This window comes from Chelonoidis abingdonii, chromosome 9 (genome assembly GCF_003597395.2).
Source record: "Chelonoidis abingdonii isolate Lonesome George chromosome 9, CheloAbing_2.0, whole genome shotgun sequence".
In the NCBI taxonomy this organism is placed as follows: Eukaryota; Metazoa; Chordata; order Testudines; family Testudinidae; genus Chelonoidis; species Chelonoidis abingdonii.
The window spans coordinates 49,220,804-49,238,565 of record NC_133777.1 but is presented as its reverse complement, the minus strand read 5'-3'; the positions used below and the strand labels follow the sequence as shown (position 1 = coordinate 49,238,565).

At 40.1% G+C, this 17,762-nt stretch overlaps 1 protein-coding gene across 2 annotated transcripts in view; it reads right to left on the bottom strand.

Moving 5' to 3' along the window:
- Window positions 1–17,762, bottom strand: part of PEAK1 (pseudopodium enriched atypical kinase 1) — a 235,539-nt gene that overhangs the window by 205,163 nt on the left and 12,614 nt on the right. The window contains exons 2-3 of one of the 2 annotated variants that reach the window (XM_075069520.1): window positions 16,633–16,666; window positions 13,748–13,869 (exon numbers count right to left, since the gene is read on the bottom strand). The gene's annotated coding sequence lies outside the window, so the exon portion shown is untranslated. The remainder of the gene's footprint in view (window positions 1–13,747; window positions 13,870–16,632; window positions 16,667–17,762) is intronic. The other variant, XM_032799753.2, reaches the window with a different exon arrangement.

The window sequence follows — 17,762 nt, the reverse complement described above, 5'->3', positions numbered from 1 at the left end:
AACTAGTTTTTAAATGTAAATAGAAATTGTGAGTTCTTTCCCTTTACTTTGCAGCAGTGTGGAAAAGGAAGATTTAAGGTCATTCACTGACCAAAAACTTTAACACAGTGTTAAGATTGACCAGCAGTGTCTCATTCCCTTCCAGAGACATCAAATGCACCTATACTTAAACTTCTGAAAATCAGGAAATACATAGTTAAGTTATGAACCAGCCCCACCTTTCAACGTCACCTCTGCCCCCTGAAGCTGGCAAGAGCCACCGCGGTAATATTGTAAATATGTTTCAGCCAGGGCTGCGTTATAATAAGGCAATAGTGAAGCATGATTAAGTAAACCTGCCAGTTTATGCGATATGTTATGTTGCACATAATTGCATTCTCATTCACCTGCCTGCACTACAAGTGCCATTCACTGTGTTAGCTATATTGACTGGTGTAGGGATTACTTGCAACATGAAGCAGTTCAGTATAGGCCAGGTGTAGCCAGCTGGTGTTCACTAGGAGTCTCTCTACATTGCAGTTAGACACCCGCGGTTACCTTGTGCCAATTGACTTGGACTCGCGGGACTCAGGTTAAGGGGCTGTTTAATTGTGGTGTAAATGTTCAGGCTCGGGGCTGCAGCCTTGCAAGGTTTAAAAAAAAAAAAAAAAGTCTCTTCACAGTTATTTTGAATTTTAAGAATCCTCTAATGGAATTTTCAGATTATACAAATTAAAAATAAACATGAAAGTATTGTCTGAGATTTGTGCATTAGGTGCACAAAATAAAAAGCACAGAACTGTCCAGGCTCTCGTGATTGCCTCTGTTTTCTCAGTACTGAACCTCTCTTTCATCCTTCTCAAAGTGATTTTTGTTAGTAGTATTACCTTCCAGAATTTCTAAGATGCCATTAATATTTCTTGCTTTATCCTAATCTCTCCTCTTGTCCGTGCAACCACTGAGTCTCCATCATGCTTAGTAACTATTTTACACCCAAATCTAATCATTCACCTTGACCTTGCATTACACTTGTCCTTGAAAGCTCGCTCCCAAAATTACTCATATCACCTTGGTACCTCCACTATCAGCTAGTAATTCTGCCACTTTAGGCTATTCTGACTGAAATACACAATTTTTCTTAAAAGCTTGTGACAAACTGGGAATCATTTGGAGTTCTTCCCTTTGAGCGTTTTAAGTTCCTCTTGTTCCTTCCTCACAACAGAGTTTCTTGGAAGGTTTCTGTTCTTTCATATGGAGTTAGCTTGCTCTAGAGCTCAAAACTGTCATGAAGTTGCCAGAAGCTTGGAATGAGTGACAGGGAATGGATCACTTGATTACCTGTTCATTCCCTCTGGGGCACCTGGCATTGACCACTGTCAGAAGACAGGATACTGGGCTAGATGGACTTTTGGTCTGACCCAGAATGGCCGTTCTTATGTTCTTAAGTGCACACATGATGGCTCCCAGCACCTTGTTCCACAATTTTCTGCACACTTTCCTCCTTCTCGGACCATATCCAGACGACTCCTAGTTTCCTTTACATACTCAGTAACTTATTCCTCTCGGCCATCCTCCTGTCAGCTAGCTAGCACTCTCCAGCATTCTTTTGTCACTGCACTTTATTTTGGTCTATTTTCTACCTCCCCTCCCATAATTTAAACGTACAGTGGTAATTTTGTTCTCATTTTCTTAAACGATGTAATTTTTTCTTTTATTCTTTAAATTCCACCCAACCCTATCACAAGTGTGCTGAGAATCTAAACTGGCTTGCTATAGCTGTGCTCTAGCACGTTGAAATCCATAAATACTGAAAATCTATCCTACTTTATTTCCTGCTCTAGTGATTTTTACAGGACTGAAAATCAGCATTGATTAATGTACTTTGTGTTGTGGTATCCTATTCTTGTGAACATCATTCATTTAATTATAGAGATATATAAATAAAGGTGAGTGTATCCTGCACTAATTGAAGTACAGGGAAGCCCTGAGGTAGCTGATTAGTAAGATATCTTGATACATGTCCAGCTTTAGTTCTGACATGCTAAGATACAAATCCCACCTCCTACCACTTCAGTAGCATAACACTTCCAACAAGGAGACACTAGCTCCATTGCCAAATGCAAATTGCGCTATATTAGCATCTAGGATGCTGCCAAGATGAAAGAGTACAGCAGTTGTATTGAACTATGTTTGTAAAAGATTTCATATCTTTATCCTCTAACATATGAAAAATATCAAATCACTCTTAGGACACAAAATTGTTTCACAATGAGTTAGTCTTACAGATTCACTTTATTTTCACAAATTTTGTATCTACAATGTTCAATCAGCATGTAGGTGTGTGCACCTTATGAAACCAACCTTCCCCATTGGTAGATGCCTTATAAACAGGCCCATATATGCTCTGGAATTCCACAACTGTGGAACTCTCCCCTTGCTGACTAACTGTGCTCTCAAATTTAAGCTCTCTCATAAGAAACATTATATGTTCCCAGCACTTAGCACTGCAAATAAATATTAAATGAATGTTACCAAAGTTGTGTTCTCTGCAGACAGACTACAACAATAGCTTTAGGAGAGGTGTGAATTGTTAAATCTTTAGGTTAACTATTTCACTGTTGATCAGGAACATCCATTTAATGTATTTATCCTCCATTCAAAATATATATTTTTAATCATAAAGACAAGCAAATATATGGTTCCTCCTTAAAGAGCATATAATCAAACTACTTCATGGTTCTTCTTTCATTATTTTGTGCACTTGTGTACTAGAGACATTTAGCTCACTGCTCAAAGACCAGAACTGATTTGTCTAGATTAAATAAAACACAGAATAACTTCCCAATAAATATAATGCAGTCTATACTATCTGCCGGATTGGCGGGTAGTGTTCGATGCATCGGGGATCGACTTATTGCATCTCGTCTGGACGTGATAAATCCATCCGCAAATCGACACCCGTACTCCACCTTGGCAAGAGGAGTAAGCGCAGTCAACGGGGGCGCCGCAGCAATCGACTCGCCGCCATGATAACGGCCAGATAAGTCGAACTAAGATACTTGGATTTCAGCTAGGCAAATAGTGTAGGTGAAGTTGTGTATCTTAGTTCGAAAACACCCCCGCCCCCCCCAATGTAGACCAGCCCTAAAAAGGGACCATTTAAGACTAACAGTTAGGCTAAGTGATTTACCTAAAACCAGACTTCTCCCTCCCTGAGCCCCAAGTACTCCGGTTCATCATCATCAATACTCTGCATTTAAAAAACATCTTCCCATTTAAGAACCATATACTGCTTTACAGACAATAATAAATTCAGCTTCATACACCCCCCTGTATGTATGCATTATCCTCATTTTATAGATGGGCAAGTTCTTTAACCTTTGTGTGCCTCAAATTTTAAGGTCACCTAGTGAGTTAGTGGTAAAGTCAGAAACAGAACTCAAATCTCTTCATGTAAAAACACAAGATCTGGGAGCCATTAGACCATGTTCTCTTCCAATATTGTAAGCTTTACATAGAATTATACTAGTAAATGTATTATTACTTTATGAGTTTGCTTGCCTTTTGTATTCTAAATAGATTTAATTTTTGTGGCTCAGTACAAAAGTTCTATGATTAAGAGAGTCTCTCCAGTTCAAAGTTGATCATCACTGAATTACATATGCACTTTCAAATAATTAAGGGAACCACATCATCAGTGGGCTTTTATCTAAGGCAGGAACTAGACACTTTATAAAGTACTACACTTTTCAAAACAGGAAGATAGATACTTAATTGGTCAATTAATTTTGAAGAAGAGTCAACAATACTGAGAAAATAGATTTGAGCAGCCAGATTTGAAATTTAATATAAATCTAATATTTTAAAGAGAATACCAAAAGAGATCCATTCTTACAGTTTTTCCAGCACTTCCATGCTCACTTTTCGTTTCCTGCTGCTGCCACTCTCTTTTCTTAGGTCACGTCTACACTAGCACTTATGTCAGCAAAACCTTTGTTGCTCAGGGGTGTGAAAAAAAAATGCGCCCTGAGCAACATTGTTTTGCCAGCATAAGCACTTGTGTGCATAGCACTATGTCAGCAGGAGACGCTCTCCTGCCAACATAGCTACCGCCACTCGTTGAGATGGTTTTATTTTGTCATTGGGAGAGCTCTCTCCCATCAACATAACACGGCTACACAAGCGATCTTACAGCAGCACAGCTATATCAGAACAGCTGTGCTGCAGTAAACTTGTAAGTGGAGACATGGCCTCAGTGGCGTTCCTTTTTAGCAGAGAAGTGAGCAATGATGCCACCTCCCTAACCAAAGGCAATCAGTTTGCCGCCATCAGCAACCACTATGTTGTCTAAAAATAGAAATCAATCTCAAAATGTGATTTGGCAAACAGCAGCTTAAACATTCAGTAGTTCTCTTTCCCTTCTTCACCATTTGCTATTTGTCCTTCCTAAAATGCATGACATGAAAAGAAACATCTCAAATACAATTAACAGCTAGACAACAAAGAATATCACGTCATATAAATTTTAACACAAATCCAGCATGTGAATCACACAATCTTCTTAATAAGAGTGCTCTTTGTATAACCAGCTCCCAGAATGTGATGTTTCAAACAGTTGTCTTCATTTTCTGATAAAGACTACTGTGACTTTTCAGGGAGTCACCAAGAGGCCTTGCCAGGAGTGAAGGCAGCAACTGCTTCCTCCCAACATCTGTCATAACTGAAGAACCAATGCCTTTACATTTCTTACAACCTGCTGCATCAGTTTTTTCAGTATGGTTAGTTCTCACATATGTTACATACCTGCTAAACAAACGGCACAGAAAAACAAGATTCTGAAAATTCTAGAGCATAGTAGGGCATTTTCTACACTAAAGAAATTTTGCATACTAAACACAATAAAAAGATCATGGGACTTAAGGTCCACTGCAATAAGGCTCAGGACAATAACAATCCATTTGATGCAGGGAAGACCACCTCTGGTCTTTGAAGAACTCATCTGGATCTTTGGTACTTTCCCTTCCACACAGGAACCATGAAATGATGTGGTGAGACAACAAGAAGGGGACCAGAAAGATGAGGCGACTGAAAGAGATACCCAAGACTTTATCATTATAAGGCAGACTAGAGGGAAATCTCACACTGCCAGAACTTTGTATTTTTTCTGTGATTAAATAAAGGCTCCATTCTCCAGAGATCTGAGTTTGGTAATTCCATCATCAATAACAGATTAAGAAAATCACTTTTTTTGGTTCAATTGTTTACTGTGGGACAGGAAGGGCAGGTCACCCTTCAGTACTGACACATCTGTTGCAATACAACAGAAAATGCATTTTACAAAGTGGGTAAAAAGAACTGAGATGGGGAAACTTATGCATGGAGAGAAATCTACTTTCTAACACCACTCCTAATGCCAATTGATATGTTACATCACTCATATTTACTAGAGATACTGATGCGCATAACAGGTATCACCACTATTTAAGGTCCACGTTTCTTCAGACTCCCCCTCTTTTCAATGAGCCTTTCAAATGTACTTAATGTTATTCTTAACAAGCATTCATAGTATAACAGTAAACATATTTATATTAGTTTAAAAGAAGAAAGATTCTAATATGCAATTAGCCAGGCAACTTCAGAGTTCTTCTCTAGAACAGACAAAATGTATTGTTCATATAAGCAAAATCATCAAGCTATTGACTGTAGAGGGTCCTGTTCACAAAATCCAAAGATTCATCAAAAAGACAATGCATTTCACTTTGCCATCCCAAGGACAATAGGACTTCAATGATATTTAACTGTTTGTCAGTGGGGATGAGTTTGGAAGTTTTATAAATGAAAACAGACTAATATTTCTACTGTCATCAATAAAGCAGTTCAAAGGCAGTGTCAGTAAAACAGTGATTGATTTCACAGTTCATTGGTCCAGACAGTGTTTGTAAACCACTGACCCAAAAACACAAAGGATTGCTCAGGGCCTCTTTAATAGGGTATGTCAACTGAAGAGAGACTTACAGACTGTTATACAATGGAAATCTATTGGAAACCAAAGGGTGGCCTGACAATGTTTCCTAAAAATCCTTTAAAGAATTTATTTTAAACAAGCCATATTAACCTAGTTAACTGAACAGTGGTCAGACAATGCTAAATTAGCAAACTTTTCTAATTCCTCTCCCTCCTTCCTGACTCCATAATATGCAGTTGCCTCCCCTTATCACAGCACTACTGTACAGCAACTAAAAGCTTGCTAGGAAACTGCCAACAGTATCTAATTACAGTACAGCTAATCGATTTTCAAAAACACATGTATAGGTTTGAAGTCAAGTGAATGAAATTAACCAGCAAAAGTCGAACATTTTAAAAGTGCTAAAGATCCAATAGCTAATTCAAAAGCTTTAATACAGATTCAAAATTGACATTATAGTACTAAGGTGCTAGTGAGACTGGACTGGCTCAGATCTTCAGTGCAGAAAGATCCTCATTTAATGTTACAACTATCACCTCCCCTTAACTTTTATTGATACTTAAGACGGCTGGATTCTATTGTGTACATTCCAGAATTGCACGGCAAAAGAAGCATCTCATAATGCATCAATTAATTTTACTAGGTTGTGTCCATTATAAAATGAACTTTCCTAGAAAATGTTTCAGGCACTTTAGTGGTACCTACGCTAGTCCTTTTTCCAAAAAACAAAAAAAAACAACAACAAAAACTTTTCAAGTGGTTCTGCTCCATCACCAGGAATATTTAAATAGACAGGGCTCCTGCAGCAGCCAGCACCCTGCACAGAATAAGTGTAAATGACATTATAGTGAAAACACCAGTGACCAGAAGCGCTTTGTCTACACGAGCATTTCACACTGTTGATACTATCTGTGGCACTAACTTGGTGGTATCAATTTTAGGAAATATTGCGGGGGGGGGGGGGGGGGGGGCATTATAAAAAAAGCCCACCCCAGAATAGATCCCTCATGGAAAACCACATTTTCATTCTAAAGCTCTACTATGCAGTTAAATGAATTTCGTGTATGGAGGCCTCAAGTCAGTGACAAACTCCTCAGAGCCCTCCGCTGTCTGTTCACTGCTTACTCTCTTCCCCACTATTTTTACATTTGAAAGAGGAGACAAATATAGAAACTTTGCCTAGTGAATCTCATTTCCAGAAACCTAGACCTAAACTAATGGTAAAGCAACAAGCTCAAGGGCTCCTGTATATTCCTCTCAAGATGCGGCCAATGGGAGCTGCGGGGGCAGCGCCAGCAGACAGGGCAGTGCACAGAGCTGCCTGGCCCTGCCTCCACGTAGGAGCCAGAGGGGGAGGGACATGCCACTGCTTCCAGGAGCTGCTTGAGGTAAGCGTTGCCCAGAGCCTGCACCTCTGTCTCCCTCCCATGCCCCAGCCTGCTGCCCCAGCCCTGATCCATCCTCCAAAGCCCTCACTCCCAGCCAGAGCCCCCTCCTGCACCCCAAATCTCTCACCCCTGGCCCCACACCAGAGCCCACACCCCCAGTTGGAGCCCTCACCCCCCCCCCACGGTGCTTGGGGTGGGGGAAGTGTGCAGAGCCCCCTGGCTTCCCTTACTCAGAGGACAAACATGCGGCTACTTCTGGGAGCCGTGCAGAGCCACGGCAGGAAGGGAGCCTGCCTTAGCCCCACTGTGCCGACAACCAGACATTTAACAATCCAGTCAGGGATGCTGACCGGAGCCACCAGGGTCCCTTTTCAACCTGGAATTCCAGTCAAAAACCAGACACCTAGCAACCCTATTTAACTCCCTTATCATACAAATCAACAATTATTCCAAAATGTCTAAAAAAATATTTTACATATGATTGCATTACACTGCCTAACACAAATTAATTATAATATAGAGAAGCAATACAGCACAGTCCAAGATGTTTTTTCAGCATATTAAAGGTGCAAGACTAAGGTCCCAATCCTGCAAAAATATACTTATATAATTTTAATCATGGAGCTTATGTCTGATTTCGATGGGCTCTCTCACATGCTTAAGGTTAAGCACATTTGAAAGTCTTTACCAGATTGGAGGCTGCGCTGGTCCTGTATCATTTAAGTTCTAAGAAGTGTGTCATTAAGGGAGAAAATCAGGGGGGATGTTTCAAGCTAGGAAGTTATTTAACACTATTCTGTCTTTTTCCACTCTTAAGCACTAAGACTAAAATATTGCTTTACATGTTAATCTTAATTTGTTTTCTAGTGCTCACTTGAAGAGATGGTATTGCTGAAAGAATTAGAAGCTGTGCAGTAAAATAATCATGGAGATGCAACATTGCCATAACCCCTCTAAATGAAGCAGTGGAAAGGAGTTTTCCGCAAAAAGGAGTCTGAACAGGTTCTCTTTCTTACATGATGAGAACAAATAAGAAATCCTGTCTGCTATTTTAAATTTTCATCATACACTGCCCACCTAACATGCTGTCTTTTTGACATTAGTTGAGGTTGTATTGCCAACCCCAGCTCAAAAATCATGAGGCAGTGTCAAGATATTATTCTCACTTTGAACTTTAGCGTCCAAAAGGTGGGGACCTGCACGTACCCTTCTAAACTTAATTCCTAGCTTAGATCTGATAACGCTGCCACCAACCAAAAATATAGTGTTTTGGTACACTTTCTGTCCCCTCAAAAACCTTCCCTGGGGAACCCAAGACTCAAATCCCTTGGGTCTTAAAACAGAGAGAAATAAACCATTCCCCCTCCCAGACTTCCCCTGAGATACACTGATCCAAACTCCTTGGATCCTAAAACAGAGAGGAATTAACTTGCCCCCCTCTTTCTTTCCCCCACCACTCCCTGGTAAGTTCAGACCCAATCCCCTTGAGTTTTACACAAGGAAAAAAATCAATCAGGTTCTTTAAAAAAAAAAAAAAAGAAAGCTTTTAATTAAAAAAAGAAAAAGTAAAAACAACTCTCTGTAAAACCAAGATGAAAAATGTTTACAGGGTCTTCAGCTTATATAGACTAGAGGGAATCCCTCCGCCATAGCCTAAGATATAAGTATAGCAAACAGAGGAAAAAATATCCTTCCAGCAAAATACACATTTGCAAAATTAAGAAAACAAACAAAGACTAATCCACCTTCTAACTAGAACTTACTATTTGGAACATGATAGACTGTTTCAGAAAGATTGGAGAAAACTGATTGCATGTCTGGCCCCTCTTAACTCCAAGAGAGAACAAAAAAAACAAACAAACAAAAAAAAAACAGCACAGAACAAAGACTTCCCTCCACCAAGATTTGAAAGTATCTTGTCCCCTGATTGGTCCTTTGGTCAGGTGTCACCCAGGTTCACAGAGCTTGTTAACCCTTTACAGGTAAAAGAGACATTAACCCTTAACTATCTGTTTATGACAGGCAGATTCTCCCCTTCCCACTCCCACTCCCACCCCCCAAAATGATGAGATTTTATTTTAAATTTAAATAGTTCTTTCCGGTCCAGAGATTTGGGGCCACATTTTTAGACCGTCTTTTGAATTTTGAAGTCCCCATGCCCACTCCCAATGTGTCTGAAACAATAAAGGTGTACAGAGAGTAACATGATTTTGGCCCCTCTACAAGAGCTCCACTGAAGGATTCAAACAAGACATGGCCCCATTGTACTAGGCACTTTGTAAATACATAGGTACAAGACAGTCCCTGTTTACAACATAGTAGGAAGTATGGTAATGAGTTTGTGCCATGGGAATTAGAAATGAAAGACTAAATTTATCTCAAATAGAATATACCAAACATCCACTGGATGGAAACAACTTTTAAATCACTGTTGAGTTGGGCAGGATTCAAACTGGTGACCTACAAGTGAAAGGTTCCATAGCTTATTAGCAATGCCCTGAAGCATCCAGTTCCGAACAAGCGTTACTGTTGTACCTTTGCAAATGAAGCTTCCTTTCTGGTAAGATAATGTTCATTAAAACAAGCTCTAACCTTTTTGAAGCTGATAATGAAAGGGTCTTCCACTCTCTGGATTTACAGGAAAGTCTCCAACACCCTGCTCTCAAGAGATGGACATTGAGGGCTTGTCTACACAGCGGGATAACGTGCACTAGAGGGTGTGATTTCTAAAGATCAACATGTTGCCCATTAACTGGTCAGTGTAGACCCTGCAGGTGTGCACTTAAAGTCCCCTAGTGCACTTAAACTTAACACTGTTTCAAACAGCATTACTTTAAAGTGCACTAAGGAAGTTTTATTGCGCACCAGCAGAGTCTACATGGACTAATAAATGTACAACACATTAGTGTACTTTAGAAATCACACCACTGTAGTGCACATTACTGCATTGTGTAGACGAGCCATAAATCTGCCACATCCCTGTTATTAAAATGGACAACTCTCATCAAATACAAATACTAAAAAAACATCAGTAAGACAAATATTAGCACAGTGTGATGGGTTGGGCCTCTTGGGGAAGTCACCTGATGTGCTGAGATACCACTGAGTCTACCTTTAACCTGTCTTGCTGAGCCAGGCTCTTAAAATCTCCTCCACACACACAGGCAGGGCCACACCCAGCTACAGACCAGCTCTGGGAAGACTCAGTTTAAGGGACTTGCTCCAGTACTCAGATGTCCACCTCCACCTGAGTACAGACCCAAAGATATATTATATTTGCCTCTTCCCTCAATGAGGAAGAGGGTATGCACAATTTCTCACCCCTCTCAAATTAGAAATCACATAAACCGGGTTATATTATAAACTACAAATAAATTTTTAACTGTAACAGGTGTATTTTAAGTAGATACAGTGGTAGCAGACAGAACAAGGCAGATTTTTAAGAAAATAAAACAGAGCATGCAAACTATGCTTAATACACTAAAGAAACTGGTTACATTCAAGTTCTCACCCTAAATGTGGTTCTAATAATCTTCTTCACAGGCCAGACACCCTTCCAGCCTAGGCCCAGTTCTTTTCCCCTGTTCAGTCTTAGTTGTTTCCAGCAGTCATCTCAGGTTGGGTAGCAGAGAAGAACTGACCACCACGGATTACCTCACTCTCCTCCCTTAAAAAGGATTTGCAAAAGGCAGGAGTCCTTTGTTTCCTAGTTTGACCCCCCTTCCCTTACAGTGGAAAGTTACAACAAGTCCCAGGTAACGTTTTAGTATCAGGTGACACGGCCATCTGACTCTGTAAGGCCTTTGTAGCTATTCTTTACAGGCTGACCCACAGGTTCACAGGAAGACTAAGCTTTTTTACAGTCCATTGTTGTCCTTGTTGATGGGCCATCCGCCCTGTCTGGCTTTTCCATTGTTGTACCTAAGTGTTGGCAGTGGGCGTCACCCAAAGTAGCATAGTTGAAATACAGGTATATAGTCAATATTCCTAATTTCAGATACAGAAATGATACATGCATACAAATAAGATAATCGCATTCAGCAAATCATAACCTTTCCAATGATCTCACATGAGCCATATTGCATAAAAAGAACAAGAGTACCTGTGGTACCTTAGAAACTAACAAATTTATTTGAGCATAAGCTTTTGTGGGCTACAGCGCACTTCTTCGGATGCATAGAATGGAACATATATTGAGGAGATATATATACACATACAGAAAGCATGAAAAGGTGGGAGTTGTCTTACCAACTCTGAGAGGCCAATTAAGCGAGAGAAAAAAAAACTTTTGAAGTGATAATCAAGATAGCCCAGTACAGACAGTTTGATAAGAAGTGTGAGAATACTTACAAGGGGAGATATATTTAATGTTTGTAATGGCTCAGCCATTCCCAATCCCTATTAAAGCCTAAGTTTATTGTATCTAGTTTGCATATCAATTCCAGCTCAGCAGTTTCTCATTGGAGTCTGTTTTTGAAGCTTTTCTGTTGCATAAAGTTCTCAGTTATGTCATATTCATATCATAAGGATTTTTTCATAAAGAATATGGAAGGACATGTCACATACAACATTGCAATTCACTTCTACATATAATATTTCACAACATAAAATAATTCCAATGATTATTCCGAAGTCTCTACTGGCTGACAAAATCCAGGAAGCATGACTTCAGTGATTAGACAGCTACAAAGGGTGAAGGAAGAGGACCTGGTGAAGATAACTTAGCATGAGACAGTGGTATGAAAGAGATTCTGAGGAAAGCCAAGGAAGTAAAGGGTGGATTGCATGAAAGATGATGGTAAGCAGGTGGACCTTAGCGCTCCTGCAGACAGACAAAGATGGTGGATGCTTGCATGATGACCTGACCTCAGATGATGGGATAAAGAGAAAGAAGCTTACTCCAGAGTCCTTACACTAACATTTATGCACGTATTTCTTCGATGCCATATGGGTTCATCAGGCAGCGTTTGAACCCACAACTTACAGATCCACAGCAACGGCCTCCTATACTTCTATTATAAGAGTAAGTAGTGATGGGAAACCATGCTGTAATTCTCTATGAAGACCACCTCATGCATGGGGAGACACCACACACTTTGCCACTGGGTTACACAAGTACTGGTGACACAGCAAAGGTTGGGCATCGTGATTCATGGGTCCTGTTCCTGGCTCTGGGAGTAGATCATGGTCTTAGTGGTTGTAGGCAGCACAGCCAAATGTAACAATGTTTCTGTTTAGGGCATGTGGGGACCTGAACCTAGCACCTGAAGCTGTAAAGACATAAGCCTTTACCACTTGAACTACTGAACCAAATCACTTAGCATGGAAGTAGCAGCAGAGAAAAAACCTCTATATGTGGCCTAATTGCTCAAGGATGACACAAAGAACCACACTTATTAGGGTGGGTTACATAGGCACCTAATTTAATGTACTCTTTCCAAAAGACCGTGTTGCAAACTGGATGGCACTGTAATCAGAAACCTTCGGTCCCATTCCCAGCTTTGCCTGAAATGACCTTATGCAAGCTCTCTGTTATTTTATCTGGAAAAGTGGTGAATGATAGTTACTCCCTCCTTCTCCTAAGGTATCAGACCTTGGCTCATAAAACAAGTTGTTAAAGGCAAAGAGCTAGAACTAGAACTCATGGTAACTGAGCTTGCAGCTCTCACTAGTCTAGGTATCTATTTAATGCACCTATATTAGCATTATCACAGAATCTCAGTTTTTAATATATTTATTCTTCCAACACCCCTGTGACATAAGGAAGTACTATTATCCCCATTTTACAGATGGGAAACAAAGGCATAAGGGAGACTAAGTGACTTGCCCAAAATCACTCAGGAAGTCTGTGGTAGATCAAATTCATTCTTCCAACTGCCAGGCTAGAGTCCTAAACACTGGCTCATCCTTCTTTTTAGGGTATTGTATGCAGAAGTCTGCCTGTCTTGCTTCCAAAAATCATATATAGACTGCAGATTTTCATATTATCATGACACTGCCTGCAGCAATGGCCAATTATGACAGATTTGTGAGTCAGACCAACGGACACTAGACAGGATAACAAAAAAAGAAGCCCAAACTGTTAGTCTCCAAAGCACTGAATTGATCATGGAAAAAGGAGTCTCATCCCTAGCATTTGTCCCTTCCGGTAATTTTTATCATTACAGTGGTACATGGATGCCCCATCTTACATTGGGGACTTATTCTGGTAGACACTGTAATTGCACATTGTAAGAGACAATCCTTGCCCTGAAAATTTTACAGTCTAAACAGAACACAGGCAAGTAGTGGGATAAAATAATTTTTACCCTGTTTTGCAGGGATTTTGAACTGAAGCACAAAGAAATTAAGTGACTTGTCTAAGATCACACCAGTAGTCTGCGGCAGAAAAGGAATTGAACTCAGTCCCCATTACCTTAATCACAAATTGCTATTCTCCTCCCAGGTGAGGTTTGAGGCACACTGACAAGACACTGCGGGGAACTCTCTCTACCATTATGTGTGCCGTATTGCTCTATAGATAAAGATGGCTTCATTCTATTACATAGACAACAAGAATTAACCACATATTTCAGCCCAGAACTTTAACAACATTCATTACAAGAAAAACGTATTAACAACAGCAGCCTTCAACAGACTATTGCAGTAAGATATATATGCAAGACTACAGTACTTAAACTCAAGTATATTTTTCTTTTTGAATGCACATGAAGGCAATTGCATTAGGAGAAGAGCGCATGTAATAAAAGTCTCGTCTTATAATCAATGGTTAAAACAGATTCTATTTTCTCCATATGATCACAAATGTAGATTTTGAGAAAGACGGAACACTTGCTGATCTTTGTGTCTGATAATGATAATCAAGGTTTAAAATATGTTCTGACATATATGGTCATTCTACACTTATTTCAATATCAACAAAAGATACTGAAACCTCAGAGCCCCACTTCAATTACAGAATTAAAAATTATAGGCTACTTTTCACAAATATGAAAATGTACTGCACTTTAAAAATGAATAAAATATTATTTTCTATAAAGAACAAAACATGTATCCAAGTTATTTTGAAAATCCTCTCCAATCTGAATTACCAGAAGTGTGAACACCACAAATGCATACGCCAGAGTAATTTATTAACCATCAATGAAACTTCAACTCTCTTCATCATTTTGCAGACACTGATCCCAACAAATTTAATCCATACATAAGAAAGACTATAAAGAATATTTGCAATAATTATTAGAAGTACACACAAAATAATTGAAGTTCTAAGAATCAACAGAAGTCGTACAGTGTTGGTCTAAAATATCCAGTAAGCCAGAGGCAATCTTTCACTCGCAACCCATGGGACTTTCAGCACATGGATCAAAACGGAAACAATCTCTTTTGAAGCCTCTCTCCCGCACATCCCAAAAAGGCCTTACAGCCAAAATCCAGATTTTAGCTTTACTTATAACATTGGCAGAGGTGGATTTACAGTAAAGCAGAGGGTGCCCTTGCATGGGCACCCCTCAACGACAGGGGGTCCCAGGGCCAGGCAGCTGTGGGGGCAGAAACTTGGCTCTGCCGGCTCCTGAGGCTCCTGCTGCAGGCTCCACACCTACTGGCAGCGAAACTCTTCCCTCCCACTCCCCTGAGCATGCCGCATTCCCACTCCTCCCCCTCCCTCCCACTCCTCCCCACCACCAAACAGCTGTTTACTGGTGCTCAGGTCGCTCCGGGAGGGAGGGAGAGGAGAGTGACTGCAGTGCGTTTGGGGGAGGAGACAGAAAAAGAGGTGGGGGTGGAGCCTGGGGAAGGGGGTGGAATCAGTGTGTGGCAGAGTAAAGACAGGGCCCCTGAACTCCCCCCCTCCAGCCCCCTGCTGTGAGCCGCTATGGGCAGGAGGCAGGGGTGGGGCAGGGAGTACTCCCATGACCCCAGCCCACACTCCCAGCCCTGACTCCTGCACTCTCCCCACATACCCAGCCTCCCCACAGCCCATGCCCTGACTCCTGCACCCCCCACAGACATCCCCACCTGCACCCCTCACACCAAATGGGAGCTGCTCCAGGTAAGTGCTCCCCACTCCAACTCCTGAGTCACCTCCCGCACCCTAACTCCTGGCACCTCCCGCACCACACCCTGATGACTCCCAGGCCTGAGTCACCTCCCGCACCCTAACTCCTGGCCAGAACCTTTACTCCAACCCCAGCCTGCTCCTGCACCCTAACTTCCTCCCAAACCTTGCACCCCCAGCCCTGAGCCCCCTCCAGCACTCTGGGTGGCCAAACCTCACACCCCAATTTTTTTTTAAAGTGATCTTATCCAAAGCGCTCTACAGTAGTTAGCTAATGGTACAAACAATATTTATAAAAGATAATTAAGTGGTCCACTGAGACCCTCAGCAATTTTTAAGTGGTCTGTGGAAAAATAAGTTAGACTATAAAAACAATCAAAGTACCTCACTTCATTTTCATTTACTTCCTATTACTTATAGGAAGAGGATGAAGAAAAAAAAGAATGAAAACGGTGGCAGGGGAGGGAAGGGGACATAAGAGAAAATGTTATTTTTCTTGGCTGGGTCTCAAGGAGGGACCTCAAAAATGAAGCGGAGCACAAGGCCCTACTAACTCTAAATCCACCACTGAACATTGGATATTTCAACCATCTTATTTTATAGATAAGCCTCTGTCTCACAGGCCAAGAATTGTGATTCAATAGCAATAAATTAGACATAAAAACCTTAATCAGAGGAAAGCACAATTAGTATGCATGTTGATGAAAATGCAGAGTAATTTATTGAAAATAAATTTTTATTCTTTGTGCCACTACATTTTTTCAGCTTTTTTCATTCTTAAGCTTTTGGTGCAGTAAATTCCAAATAACTATTTAGAAATCTGAAACTACTAGGAACAAATAAGTCTTTTCTACTCAGAATAGCAGATATTTAGAAAGTCTCTTACACGAACTCTGGGGAATAGTTCTTCAAAATTCAGAAGTATAGAAGTAGACAGCAAAATATCTCAAGTTTTACAGGATATCAATGAAAGAATTATTCCCATATGCTTAAAACTATAAAAGCATAAAGATTATGTAATGAACAGCACAAAGCCTGGGAGAATTATTCCTTTTAAAAAAATATGCAAAAAAATTTATTCTAACATGTCTTAATTGGGCAGACAAAACAACACTTCCCCTATTTTCATGTTATGTATTGTTTATCCAAAATACAAATTTATCACAGATCCCTGTATCCACAATTAAACTTGCCTTTTAGGTATGGAATAAGCTGCAGAGTAGCATTTTTAAGATAATTACCTTTCTGATGAGAAGCTTTCCTTCCTCTTCTCCCCTGAAAAGAGAACAAAAACTTGTATTTCAGTATATTTTCCTTTACTCGGACTAAATTTATAGCAGTTCAGACAACACATTTGCATTAAACTTCAAGCAGAGAAACACACCACTTTCTTTCTGTCTTTGAATATTTCCTTGCTTTTGACAGGCAGAGTCATTTTCACCCAAGGATCTGAAACTGAAATATCACTGCTACACACAACCACCAGTCACTATGTGCTCATTACCAGCCTAGCGAAGGATCCTTATGTAATTGTGATTGTCTGCTCATATTTTTAAGCTTGTCACCCCAAATTAACCAGTTTGACACACACACACACACACTCCCCCATGGTCTGACAATTTTCCATTCTGAACTTGATCAGAAAGCCACCACCTACAACAAAATAATACTATTGGAGAAGAAAGTTTTAAGAGATACAGATTGATGGCTTGGTAATAAATATCATGGGAAACCAATAATTCCCAGAGTGACTGGTGCTAATTGCAGGTGCTGTGCTTTGCTTGTACTTTTAACGCTAGTCAGAAAGAATTTCGCAACTCCTTAAAAATATTGCAGAAGTGGAGCAAATATTTTGCTGTCCATCTCCAAAAGCGAGGTAGGTGCCTATATATATATATAAATATAAAATTGGATCTCATACAGAATCACTACTCCTTAAAAGAATATTATACTTCCTGTGATAATGAAGATGAGGGGAACAAAGTGCCATGGAGAGACAAATCAAGGCATTTAAAATTAATATCAACTAAAGTGCACTGATTTTAGATACCAAAGTAATTTTAGAAATGCCTAAAAATAGACAGATACATAGCCAATTAGAAATTAAGTGAAGTTAGATTTCTGGTTACATCAATAAAAAGGAAAGAAAAAAATAATCTTGGATGACAATTGGAGATGTTCCTACTACAAGAGTTTTGAAATATAAAAAAAAAGACAACCATTAAAAACTGATAATTGAAGAGACTGACATTTGATTGCAATGAATGAAATTGATTCAAATGATTTAGAATCAATTTAACTCATGCATATTAGTTACTTTTGAAAAAGAACACATCCTACTCTGAAGAAGCTGCCTTTCATGCGATGCTGC